This window comes from Argiope bruennichi, chromosome 10 (assembly GCF_947563725.1).
Source record: "Argiope bruennichi chromosome 10, qqArgBrue1.1, whole genome shotgun sequence".
NCBI lineage: Eukaryota > Metazoa > Arthropoda > Arachnida > Araneae > Araneidae > Argiope > Argiope bruennichi.
Genome location: NC_079160.1, coordinates 123104632 through 123119610, shown reverse-complemented (window position 1 = coordinate 123119610; position 14979 = coordinate 123104632).

The following is a 14979-nucleotide window of genomic DNA, read 5'->3' as shown; positions in this document are numbered from 1 at the left end:
TTAACGTTTGCATTAAAAGTATTTTATTTTATTTGATAAATTTTCTTGCTTTTCAGTACAATGTTAAAATTGTTATAGCACTAACTTCAAAATAATACTTTTTTAAAACGTAGCAACGGAAATAATTGGATAATTAGTTTATTCCTTTTAGAGCAAGGTAGTAAATATTTTCATTCTTTTACAAGCTCTTTTGACGTTTTAAAATTTTGAGGCATGAGAATGACCTTAATTTCTACATATTGACTGAAAAACTTTTGTTAGAATTTTAATTCTACTGGAAAACATGATACTGACGAAGAGCTTTGTATCCCAACTGATAATTCACTGTATTTGGTATTATCTTTTAACATGGTTAAAATCTAATGATTTATAGGTTTTTTTAATGGTTGTCTATCGCGAACTTGAAGATAAAATGATACCAAGTACTTAATACAATCTTATAAAATGTACAACTTTTACTTTTGAAGTACCCGCAAGAATTTAATTTAAGGAATGACAAATGAGATTTTATAAGCAATCATTTATCTTTTGGCAATGCACATTGGAAGGAACGGCTTGATCCTTTAAATTCTAGATACCAACCATAGTAAAATTTTGTCAATTTCTAAACTTTTCTAATTTTACTTATTATATAATTTGAAGCATAATTTTTTAATCTTTATTTTAACTTCAAATTTCAAGGGTTTAACGCAATTAATTACTTTTCATGAACCTAAATTTCTCTATAATACTAATTCAATTGTGAAACAAATCCAGTGTATATACTGCTCCACTCCGTTAACGCTTGACTAAATCTTGCATGTTTTTCTTATTTTTGCCTTAAAATTCAAATTCTGGAGAGTCAAAGATCCGTAATTACAGAGTTTCAAAGCTCCTAAAAGTAATAAGAGTTAATTGATTGTCTCAAATATGAAATTTTAAATTGATTTCAGAAGGCACTGGAACAGAGAATGTGCCAATAAAGCAATTAAAGTATGAATGAAATTAAATTTCTTGAGATTGATTTTTATTTTACGGTCAATATGACAGAATTGAATATTATCACTTCAATTCGTTGGCTGACGTGAAATCTGAGTTGTGTTTATTATTTTTTTAAAGTCAAATATTTTAATAACGAAAATCAGCCTAAGAGCCTTAGTATGCAAATGCTTAGACTTAATTTTATCGACTAGATAAATACAAAATATTTTGTGAACAGAATACAGACTATCATTTTAATTTCGTAGAGATTATTATTATTAAAATTTTATACGTTTCAATCGGTACAAAAAATTACCATTGTATCAATGTCCGAAAAAATCCTCTGATCCAGTAGCGTAACTAGGATGGGACTGACAGAGCATATGCTCTGGAATTATTGCAATTTAGCACAAAATTGGGGAATCAATTGATTCTGTTTTAGAGAAAAGTATTCCTTTATAATTCTTGTGCCTATAATTCTTAAAAATGAACCGTTTCCAATCGCAGAAGTGAGAAAATATATGATACAATTTTTTTTGATAAGTTAAAAACCAATTAAAAGAGTAACTAAATAACAGACGATTTTATGTTAGAAATCCAAGACTCTGCTTGTGAAAGTAGAAGTGCATTATCATCATCATCAGATTAATAAGGAGTGAGAGGGCAGGGATGGAACAGATATTTGACCGTCCTCAGATCCTTTCTGAAAATGTAATAGGCAAAGATAATATATCAATTAAAGCAGAAACATCTGGTATTCTTACTATAAATATGGGGATAAACTGACTGTAATAAGGCTCCAAATTTACATTATATGGATATCAGCTTCTTCTGAAATTCGGGTTTTACAAACAGGAAAAAGACGTTTTTTTAGTTCTTTTCTTTGTGATCAGAGTAGAGAATTTAAAGAAATATTTTTACTAATTTTATACAATGTAAAGATAATTCATTTTAAATTATTAATATTTAGAATGACTGTGAATAAAAATGTAATGTATATGATTTTTCATTAATACTGCTATTTGTGCTGGTTCTTTTAGTGTATAAAACGATTTCTGTGCATTTTATTTTAAATATTTTTTTTTGTATGAAATAAATGGAATGCATATTTATATCTTATTTTTAACGCATCATATTTCTTACTTGGGCTCTATTTAAGGGGTTAAAATAATAAAATATCTCATTTTATGAACAAGTTTAACTTGTTTTTATTAAAAAAATTTATACAGTATATTAGAGGATATACACTTCAACCCATGGGAAATGGATGGGTGCAATAAAAAATTAGTTTGGCAGCGTTATTACTGTTTTGGTAAAATAACTTTAGTAGCAACTCACACTCCGGCAAAATGAGAGCCATCGTCGTGGCTTAAGAATGTTCGGAACCCGTACACGCAGATTTTTATCTGTTACGAACGATCTTTTGTTCGCCTGATCTGCAGATTTTGTTCACCATTGTAACAATGGAGTTTTTTACAGATGCCTCGTATTCTGTCTTTTACTATTGGTGTCAAGTTTCATATTCATTATCTTACATTGATCGCAGCGCCGCATATCACCTAGCGGCCTTTTCTTGAACTTTTTGCACCAATCAATTTCAGAGAGCCTGAAATGTGTATCCTCCAAATAGGAAGGCGTTACGTCGACTGGTTCTCTCGCCAGGGCGTCCCAAACAGGGATACTTTAATCCGAATCGTCCTGTACTTTCTTTGTAACAAGAATTTGCTTAATAAATAGGTTTATGAATCACTGTGCTAAAAATATCTAATTAAAAATTAGTTATAATTTTATTGATATAAATCTTTCATTTGATGTGAAAGCAATGAAACAAAAACGGAACCAATCAGTATAAAATATTAAATGAACGATAGTTTTCAATGATTTATAAAATATTAAAAAAACAGAAGCAATTAATCTTTGTAAGACGCAAAGCCTGCCTGTTAGTTTATTCGTCGAATTTTCATGATAATTGCATTCATTATGAATACTCTCAAGTATTTTCGAAGAATAGGGAATCTTAAAGCATGAAGGGTGATAATGTTCAGTAAAATCATCTAATCTTGTATTTCAAAAGTGTTATTCGCATCAATAAGATGTACAATTTTTTTTAAAGCGCGACTAACCATATTAGAGTTTCTACTGCCCTGCCAAAGTGTCTGAAACATTTGAATGGCACTCGTCGTAACAATGCGGAAGCGGGGACGGGGGATGGAGGGGGGCTCAGTTTGACTTGGTTGTCTTCAGATAACTACTCTCCCCATGGAAGGTACATCCCTTCATTAAACAATGTCTATGGACATACAGTTTCTGAATACATTCCACCGATATTACACGCAAGAGACAGAAAAAATGTTACTCTAATCTAATATCGAGTAGTTTACTCACGAGCACGCACAAGGGTCGTAACTCGTAGAAAGGGTTTTCGTGGCATGAATTCAATTTGTGAAGATATTGTTGAGACAGTTCACACCATGATTCCAGCAGGGCAGTCCACAAAGCCATGGGAGTGCGAGGTGGTGGAGATCTCCTAAGGACAGCACATTTCAAAGCATCCCAGATATGTGCTCGATAATATTCATGTCTGGGGAATTAGGTGGCCAAGAGAGAGAACGAAATTCAGAACAGTGCTCCCCGAGTCACTCGATAGCTTCTGTATACCTGTGGGGGGTGCGTTATCCTGATGGAATTGTCCACTTTCGTCGGAATGAACACAGAACATAAATAGATAGAGAAGATCAGAAAGGATGTTAACTTGCCGCTGACTTATCATGGACGTGTCTAAACGTATCAACAGTCCCACTTCATGCAAACTTGCACCCGCCCCATATCTTCGAATAGTCTCCGCCAGCTTTAATAGTTCCATGTACGCAAGAGGGATCCACGGGGTTTTCTCCACGTCCGTGCACAGGCATCTTCCCGATGAATTGGAAACGTGATTCATCAGACCAGACAACCTTTTTTCAGTCATTAAGAGTCTAATGACGGTGTTGGAGAACCCCGGCGAGGCTCAGAACTTTGAACAGTTGAGTCAACAACGGTACACGAGTTGGGGAAACGACTCATATCAATTAGGATACGTTGCACAGTGCGTACGCTGACACTTGTTGATGGCCGTGCAATCAAATTTGTCGCAATTTAAGGAAATTTTGAATGTCTAATGTGTATTGATACTTGTCAGCCGTCGATGATCCGTTCTGTCAAGGTCTTTTGTTGGCAGCACCGCTATCAGAGATTTGAAGTTCTACCGGAAACCTGATATTCGCTGCGCATCCTTGAAATGGTCATGCTCGAAAATCCAAATTCCATCGCTACTTTGGAAATGCAATGACCCATGTTTCGTCACTCGACGATTATTCCCAATTGAGAATCATTTAAATCTTGATAACTTTCCACTGTAGAAGCAAGAACCGATGTAATGGCATTCTCAGACACCTGTTGTTTACATCATGTTACGTAATTGGTTGAATACCTTCATTATTTGCATACGACCGGCTGCATCCATTTTTCTGGCTTTTCAGTGTATAGTTTAATTTTCTAACTAATGTAAATGATGTTCACTGGAGTATGAACATTACTTCACTTGTCAGGAAAGCGAAAGCTTGTTTACTTATCCAGCCAATTTTCGAACACTCACTCGTGAAGCCTCTCACATTAGTGGAGAAGAGTCTTGAGGAATTTGAATAAAAGAGGACAACTCTTGATCGCATCATAATCTATCCAGGAAAAAACATAACTAATCCGAATAAAATTAGTTAACATTTTCTCAAACAAAACCGTGCGAAGATGAGATGTTCATTTCAGTAAGAATTCCGAGCAAAAATCAAGACACAAGGAAATGTTTGAAATGTTGGCTCGTCTAATAAAGCTGTACAGCTCTAGCATATACTGAGTTTGCTTTTCTAAAATCACTTTTCTTTCTTTATACGATATTCTTATTTTTCCACTTTGAAACTTGTGCTTTTTTTGTCATTCTGAAAGTCCCATGATCAATAAAAATGGCAAAAGTGGTAAAAACTTTTAGATAATACAAGAAATGAGATAACAGGCAAGAGAAATGCAATTTAGGAAGAATCATCGTGCAGTCAAAGAAAGTTTTTTAATGCATAATATGGATTGGTTGATTTGAAGAAAAAAGAGATTAATTTTTGCTTTTGAGTTTAGTGACGCTGGAGCTGCAATCATAGCAAATATGACTTGGAGAGCACAACTGTTTTTTTACCCCTTTTCATCCAAACTTCGTTATTATTTTTTTAAAGTTTTTTTTCTTTTCTTGGATGTCTTTTTAATTTTGTTTTTGATTCTTTTTACCTAACAGAAGCACATTTGCTTGATTCAGTATCCTTCTTTGTTAGAGGTTACTTTCGAAAGAAAAGATATCTGGTAATTTTGTAAAATGTTATTCGGGTGAAACTTTTTATGAAGGATCAATTATTATTAATGACTCCGGGTAAAAAATTTTTAAAACACACATCTAAACACACACAATCATACAGGACGACTCAAACAGAAAATTTTCACCTTATATTCGTTAGGTTGTAGCTTTGAGCAAAGGATAAATAGATTCAGCCCATACTTGTAGTCTTTTCTGTACATTTACTGTCTTCAGCTGGATATACGTATAAAAGGTTAGAAATGTTCCAAATAGATGAACGAAATCTGATGCATAAAGAACTGTAGAACAACATCAAAATGTGAGCTCAAATTCTCCATTAAAAAAAGTTTAAAATTCACATTTCGTTAGTTCATTTCATATCACCTAAGTATAAGATGAAACAGTGTGTTCAACAGTGTTTCATTTTGTGGATGTAATCCCCAAAGTCGAAGGGAGGATATTATCTCTGGTATATCTTATGTCAAAATTAATTATTGTAATCTTCATTATATTTAAAAGTTAAAGATCAATGTTATGATTCTATAGTATCCATGCCAGCAGTGGTTAACTCTTAAATGAATCAAATAAAAGGGATGAAACATTTCCTACCTTTGAAGGTGATACGTTTAATTAGAAATTGAAGGAGAAAAAATATTTCTAAGAATAGAAAATTTAATGGACATACTAACCTCTAGTTCGACACGTAACAGAATGATAACACTTTATGCCTGCTTCGTATATCGTAATTTTATTGTAAAATTTGCTCTTAATTTTATTTGATGAAAGTATGCACTACACAAATGTAATAATATCTTGTGTACCAACTTTGCACAAATTTAATTCTATCGAAAAAATTGCAAGTAATAAGTTCAGTTTATAAAATAATAATGAATATAATTTTAAAATATATTTTTAAATACGAACAAAATTTGTAAAAATTATAAAAGAAATAATTCTGAAATAAAACTGACATTAAAATGCTTTCTTTTCATATTTTAAAGTGATGAAGAATGAAGTATTGTGCATGCATTAATATGCTCCGAAAGAAGTAATTAAGCGAAGACTTCGATAATTATGTAATTGTTTGCCTTATTGTGGTTTTTAGGAATACTTGCATCATATATATATATATATATATATATATATATATATATATATATATATATATATATATATATATATATATATAACCAATACATCCATGTCTATAATTACCATATTAAAACAGAAGGCACTTTTGAATGCCCCCAAAAATTCAAAGGGAGGAAAAAAAAATAAAGAAAATAATTTTGAAGTTAATAAAAATAAAGAAAGCTACTTGCAAAAAAAAAAATGTAAGTCAGGTTTAAAAAAAATTGATATAGAAACATTAATCTTCAAAACTGTCACTTTCGGAAAGGTAAAGGGGGTGACAGTGATTCCTTTTTTAACAGCAGATTGCTGAATGGTGACCGATATACATTCAGTAAGCTTTAATTTGATTTATAATTTAATTAAGGAATGAATTGTCTTTTTCTGCAGATGTTCCATAAATTTTTCATCTGCGAATTCAAAATGCCTGCCTTTTAGCCATCAATGATGAACTCGATCTCACATGTGAGAATGCAGATTTGTACAGGTGCGGAAGATGTTCATACTGAACAAGTTCTTAAGCACTTCAATAATTGCATCATCTGATCATCTTTTAAAACTAATGAAAATTAACATTTTCTAATTTTGCTTCTTTAATAAACTTACGTGCCATGCATATCAGCGCTGAAACCTACAACTAAAATCTCACTCAAAAGTTGATGGTCGTATGAGCAAATGATTCAAGTCAATATATTGACCTTTTAATATCTCGGCAGATATTACAAATAGTATTATGAAACTTTGTCTCCTTGTCTGGGAATTGAGGAAAAATGTGTTAGTCATTGACAATTTTTCTGTCTAAAAATTCAATTTTTGTGAATTTCTCCTATTTTTCTCTATAAAAGACTTTATAGAGAAATTAGAATATAGAGAATAGAAAATAGAATATTTTAAATAATTTGAGTAAATTGATGAAACTTCGCGACTTAAAATGTGTATATAACGACAATTGTTAAGCAAAGTTTATTCTTGTTTAACTTTTTTGAGACTCCTTGTATGCAGCAAAATGGAAAAATGTTGTTTTCAAGTATAACATGCGCTGAAGTGAGTTGTAATAAGCAATCCAATGAAAAAACTGGATGCGAGTGAAATATAAATTTGTATATTTAAATTTACAAAATATGTAATTCTTTTTCAATTAAACACTAAATTCCACTTTCATTAGTATCCCACATTTCTTCGATGCCTAATTCTTGTACGTTAGTACGTTCATCTGAAAATTCAGGAAAGGTGTTTCATTTCCTACTCATATAAAGGGAAATATAAACGTTATTTTCATTTTTTTTTACACCCATTGTGGATAAATTGGATTAATTTTAAATACCCATGGTGACTAATCATACGTTAAATACACATTTATGTTTATATCCACATAATTCCTTTTCGTAATAACTTTTACTTTTAGCCCCCATCAGAATTCCTGTGCGTCATTATTGACATTTATTCGATTGTTAAGGGGGTAATAATTATCATAATATTTCAATTGTCATCGAACAAAAATATTTCAACAGTCACTTCTGTTATTATTGACAACAGCAATGTAACTGTTCAAATACTCAACAAAATTACAAGATGCAAACAATGCAACAGACGGAACAATGAAAGCATACACTGTTGCTTTCTGTTAAAATTCATTTACTGTTCTGCAACCGATAGTTGTGCGACTTTTTCTTGTTCTGAGCAATGCTTAGTGCGCTTCTTGACTGTTTCACTGTGGCCACGGCCGTCGGTGGACTCATCGTTTTTGTGACTCTTTGGGAATTGATAAGATATTCCCTATTTCCCCGTTTACCATCTTCTGGGGATTTTGTTTCTGATCCTGATTTGGATTCAAATGCGGAAATACCATCTCTTTCGCTTGAACCGCGAGTTGCTGTGGTGCGCTCGTATGCCGTGTTTCGATTTTGCCAGGCATTGGATATTCCAGTTGAACTGGCTCCTACTCAAATCCAGAAAGCTGATGCTCCGGTACTGAAATCATACATGATTTATAAAATGTGTTGTGGATTGAACTTGCCGGCCCTATTGGCTCCCATTGGTGTCCCAGTGGTGGAGTCTCATGAGATCTATCTGTTTTGCTTGGCTCTGGAGTTGCCGGTGGAATACCGACAGCAGTAAGAGGCAGTTTTCCGAATACTGTTTTTGGCTGATGCAAAGATTCTCTGTCGCCAAAAGTTCAAAGACTGCTCCGGATGCCGGTTCAAAAACTGTCACGGGCTTCTGGAAGCTATTTAATATTATTTTCAACATCGTATTGTGGTCGGCTGTCATATAAAGTTATGAAATAAGCATATTGTCAACATCAAAAACAAAAACATCATCATCAACAAACAGCATTAAAAAAAAACTTTTTGTGGCTGCAGCAATGAAGGGAGGATTGGCGGGTGGGGAACGAGAGTAGCCCACCTCCACGTGGTGTTCCCCGGGCAACGGTGCAGTTCACTGGAACTGCAACGGCTAAGAGGCTACTCGAGCATGAAATATAAATAAAACTTATTTATTTCATCTGTTAAAACTGCTTAGATATCATTTTTTAAATTTTTTCTTCATTATCTTGAATTTTTTTATAGGAAATCAATAATTAATACTTGAACATTAGTTTCTGCATGTTTAACATGTTAATGTTTATACATACTTTCTACATATTATTCGAGAAATATGTACCAATAAACATTATTCAAAACATCACTGAAGGTCGAATATTTCACCTCAAGCTAGCAAATTCAGAAAAAAGTCACTGCTAGGGCTGTGGGCTTACATATACCAGATTATCAGAAATACCAGACAGAATAAAAAGCAGAGGCAGTTGTCAGTGCAAAACGTACTCACGCGTTCTCTAATAAAGCTGATATTCCTCTCACCCTGCATAACGAAGTGCACCTTGGGTTCTTCACAAATAACTTGCATGTCCTTGGAGAATTTTAATAAGGAAATGTCTATCATTGCGGTGAATCTAATATTTGTACTGAATATAATGTGGAAATAAGTATTTTCGACGCCTTTTTTTTTTTGACCGATTGTAACTAAAATTTGGCAAAAAAAAAAACTACAACTGTATTCGCGAGATCACTCTACCGAATTTCATTTTAATTCATTGCATTCATGAATTATTGCGTTCACGTGCGTACAAAAAAACAAACAAACATAGAGATAGACAGTCAACTCTTTGAAAGAATTGATTCGAAATCTGATTAGAAGCCACATTTTAGATGCTAAATCTGCGTACCAAATTTTATACATGTAGCTCTTTATGCTTTTTAGTTGCTATCGAGCTAGTTTGCACTCGTGGCAGCTGGAATGGCTCATTCCCTCTGAAGGGATTAAGTTCGAAATTTAATAAATATCTACAAATGTAGTGTTAATTACACATACTAAATTTCATCCATCTTTCCCAAATCTTTTTCATCATTTTTCTGAGACAGATGAACAGAATGATAGGGAGGCATATTTCCAAAAATGTGTTTTTCGTGAAGATCTGACAAAATCTCGAGTTTGAAATTCTGGATGATTCTAATATTTTCTCTTTGCATGACATCGCATTCAAGAAAGTCCAAATATAATAATTTTTTTTTTTCAATCTACGCTCTGACAAATTAAAAATTTTATAGTTATCTACAGATCCTCCGGTTTCTTTTAGTCCTAATTAGAGAAAGGACTTGGAGACCCTATGATTTTAAATAAAATAAAAGATCCATTCCGTTGCGATTTAAAAAATGGGTGAGTTATGAAAATTTGAATATGACTCACTTATAAAATGGCGAATCAAACTCATTGAACATCCTTAAGATGGTAAGTAAATCAATGCCCGGACTTTTTCCAAGACTGACTGACGTAAAACTATGAATTTTGATTTTCCTAAAGTACTGATAATCAAAACTTCATATATCTGATAGATTTGTCCGCAGAAGAAAGGAAAGATTATTATTTTTAGTTTCTATTTAAATTTTGCAATGTCAAGAACATTTCATTTCATCATTCCTTAAGATGAAAAATTTAAGAAAGATAAACGTAGACTTCATAACTTTTTCAGAAGTATATTTATTGAATGAAACGGACTAAAATAGTGCCATTTATGTTTCTTAAATCCTTTGGAACTTAAAACTAAGAATTGAATTTTATGATGGAAAGAGAACTTTTTACTGAAAAATTATTCGAGATTTTGCATAAATCATAAGAAATATTCTTTAGTACAAATAAGACTTAAATACTAAATGAATCTATTTTCTGATCTCATATTTTTTTAAAAGAAAAAGGCTTAGTTTCAGCAAAAAATGATGAAAAACACCGAAATTCAGCCAAAAATACCAAAGTTTTTATATAATTAAAGTTTTAATTAAAATTTTAAAAACACCGCTCCTAGTTTCATATTTTCACCTCACTCACACACTCTCAAACACACAGACATACACACATTTAACTTCATTATTAGTATAGATGGATAGAACTTAATTAGAACTAAAACGCAAGCACAAAACATACCATGGTTGACAACCCACTTCTAAAAGTGGGACACGGGAGACAAGCACGATCTTTAAATCCTTGATAAATGTAGGAACTTTTCCTTAGACATACGCAACGGGCGATACCGGTTTTTATAACGATCGCCGCAGTTTAAAAGGCTCTCATTATTTTAAAATATTATAATTAGAACAGAAAAGGGTCTTCCTATCAAAATATTGTTTACTCACGATATATTGTTATGCATGATTTCGCTTTGTTTGCAGAGAGAGCACTTTAAAGCAAAGAATATATTAATGGATTTTTCTTTCTTTCACGTTCAGGAGTATAGCGACCTTAGTACATTCAAATAATGTAGAGTAAAGATTTTCTGTTTTCCCTGAGAATAACAAATTTCAGAAAAACTTTCAAATAACGCGGCAAGATCTGGCAAGATGCCGCAGATGACTCTTGTGAAATCTGTACTTGTTTTTTAGCTGGCACAGTTTTGCATACCGAAGCGTTGAGTCGAAACACTTTTACATTTCTTTGAGCTATTTAATTTATATTAAATAGCACCTCATTTGGATAAGAATCGAGTATACAGTTTTTTTCTTTGGAGACAGCCTTTCCTGGGATAAAGAAATTAAATAGTTAGGCTTATTCTCCACAGCAAGCTTACTTTAAAAAATTGTGTGAAATACAGTATCGACATATTCTGGATAAAAATATGAATCTAATCATTCCATTCATAGGGCAAAATTCATCACTTTCATTAAGTATAAAAATCTTCTATTCAAACAAATGCTACTTACCATCCTTACCCACACTTCATCCATCTGGGGCCTTGGGGTTCAATCGCATCTTCAGAAAGCTTATTTCATGCAAAAGAAATGACTGAAAATCATCACAAAGGCACTATGGTTAATACGCAACGATGTTCTCCATAAGAATTTAAAAATACCAAAAATGGAAGATCGCATTAAAGAGCTTTCCAGAAACTTTTTCAGCCAACTCAACATCCATACAACACTTACCATCAAACAGCACATCCAATTGACTCCCAACTCTGGAAAATATTCATATCAATACGTTATTACCAAAGGGTCCCTTTCATTTAAATGACCTTAATAACTTTCTCAATACTTATGCTTTACTTTACCTGCATCTCTTAAACCGCCATCGTAACTAACTGCATACTTTTTAGTTTGCCACTGCTTCACTACTGGTACTGGTACAAATGGTTCCTATCCTTAAGATTTCTTATTACATTCAACCTGATTAACCCTTGCACTAAGATTCAACTAAATATCCAAACCAAGAAGAGTATGTAGTTTTATAGCAAATTGTGATTGGATACAGTTATGCAGCAGAATCTATCCCAACAAATAAAGTGTGAGTTTTAACTCACCAGAAATTTCATTTGCTAGAATTTTTATATTTAAAGAATGTATTATTAAAAATGAAGCCCATAAGAAGTGATACAATTTAATCAGAAATGTTGCCAGATGCACATTTATGCTCTTTGTTTCCAAGCTTGAAAAGGGAGTCAGTTATGGAATTTTTAAAGTTATTTAAATCTTCTGGTCTCTGTTAAATTAAATTTATCGTATGATCTCAAAGACAGTAACTGGATGGGTTAAAAGCTGGTGAACATGATGGCCTCCAAAGGATGGTGATGACGTCGAGTTCCAAATCTTATGTTGACTTAAATCGGTTTTTAAAGTATGAAAGAGCCCTACCATATAAACATGAATGCTTTTTTACATTCTCATATGCTAAGTACAGAGAAAGTGTTGTAATCCTAAAAAAAATTCAAACTCGAAATTTAGACACATTTTCACGTTTTAGACCTTTCTGATTTTTCGAAAAATACTTTTTTCGGTACCTATTATGTTTGTCAGTGACAAACATAATTCATAATCCACTTTGAACTGGACTAAGGAAATTTGGTATAGAACCTTTACACCAAATTTGTAAATTACTAACCAATTTTGTGCTAAATTCCTTCAAAATAAGTCTGCTGTCCAGTTGTTCGAATATAAATAAATGCAGTATCTACAAAACGAAGAGAGCCAAATGGATAAATTTGGTATACAGATTTAACATTTATGGAGTAGACGCTTATCAAATTTAGAGTCAAATCGAACAAATGGTTAGCCATCTGTCGGTCTGCACTTTCAGAATGTAAACACTATAACTGAAAAATGCAACCACTTAAATGTATCAAATTTGGTATAGGATTTTGTGACTACAGAAGTAATTCTGGGCCAAATTTTGATTTCAATCGACTGGGAAAAAAGTGATTGAAGCAAAAATTCGGTATTTCGGATTTTGTTAACCGCATTTCGGAAATGAATTGCCAAAACACTCGCTGGGCATAAAACGGTAAATTCAGTAAAAATATTAAATTCACGCCAAAGGTTAATATCTCGTTATTACTGTACGCCAGTGCTATGCAAGGTGTTCTCGGTCTCACTCAAAGTCTGCCATTTTTTGTAGTGGGTGGGTATAACACCTTTATTAGAGAATATGCAAGAAAATTGTTTTCATGGCTCGCATTCGTAAAGGAAACTGAAAACGACCTCAGATGAACTTTCAGACTGTCATTCAACAGCTCTTTTTGGGGCTGTTTCTGAAAAATATTATAATAAAATTTCATGTTCCTGAAAATTAATGATTTGGTTATAAGCAGTCTGTTAAGAAATGGAATGGAGTTCATTTTGAATATCGTATTTCGCACTATAATAACCAACGTGAATAATTGACATCATTATTGACGTCATGAAGCATATCGACACTAATGATTGACATCACGAATTGAACTGAACATTTTTCATATTGGAAATCATGTCAAATAAATTATGTACATTTCTGAATAGAATTCAATACAGTTTTTGTTTTTTTATCACTCGCTCTATACCCCCTACCGATGACGGAACGTGCCTCAGACTGGACGGTTTGTGATGCGCACGTCGATGGCCCTTAGGACTCAACCTTAGTTTCAGGACTTCAGTCATTCAGATTTAAACGTGTACCATCAGGTGGGTTGGAATGGTATCTATGTTTATCCTTCGCGCTACGTTTTTTGTAATTTTTTTTTATTTAATAATAAATCAGTAAAAATTTTATGCAATTGGCTGCCTTTATCTAAGTACTACAGTCAATTATCCATCGGATAGTAATTATCTGTACTATCCAATCTAATTATGAAGAAATTTCTGTATTAAAATGAAAAATAATTTATTTTGCCGTAGAGTAAGATGTTAACAGGGACTGAAAATGATCAGTTTTGACTCTTTCTCCCTAGGTTTGTTTTTTATTAATAATATTATCAATTTTCAACAAAAGGCAAATAATTTAATTAATTTTTGAAAAATGAAACCCAGCCTCATATCAATATTTTGTTTAGTTAAAAATTTCAGACGTTGTTTTTAACAAGCGTGTTACGTGTGCACGGAAAAAACAGCTTTTTATCAATGTGTTGCCATCATGTTGTTAAAAATTTAAAATAGCAGATTACATTTGCACTCGCTGTATATTCATATTACATAGTATATTCGATTTTCAAGTTTCTGCAATGAAATTAAACATTATTAGGACTAACAAGAGGATTTAGATTAAATGATTAAAATTACAATTAAATAATTAATAGTATAAATGATTATTTGTGTATAATATATTGAATTAATAACTGTTCATTTAGCTGTTATGTAACAAATCTATATCATGCGTTTTGTAAAATAGTATTACTTAATGCTGAATAATGCACGTCTTTATTTGTTAATAAGGAAATTATTAACAAATAATTATGAATATTTTTCGAAAATTAAGTTGAAAGTAAAAAAAAAAAAGGGTTCAAGTACGAAACTAAACTGATAATTTATTTAAAGATATGTCAATTTTTAAATAAATTATAGATAATAAATGTTAAAGTACTCAAAATACCTATGTATAATACTCTTGAAGTTCCATAACCATTTTCAACAAGTTATGGTCCCAAAGAATTTCAATAGTATCTTCAAAATAATAATAAAAATTTCAATATATATATATATATATATATATATATATATATA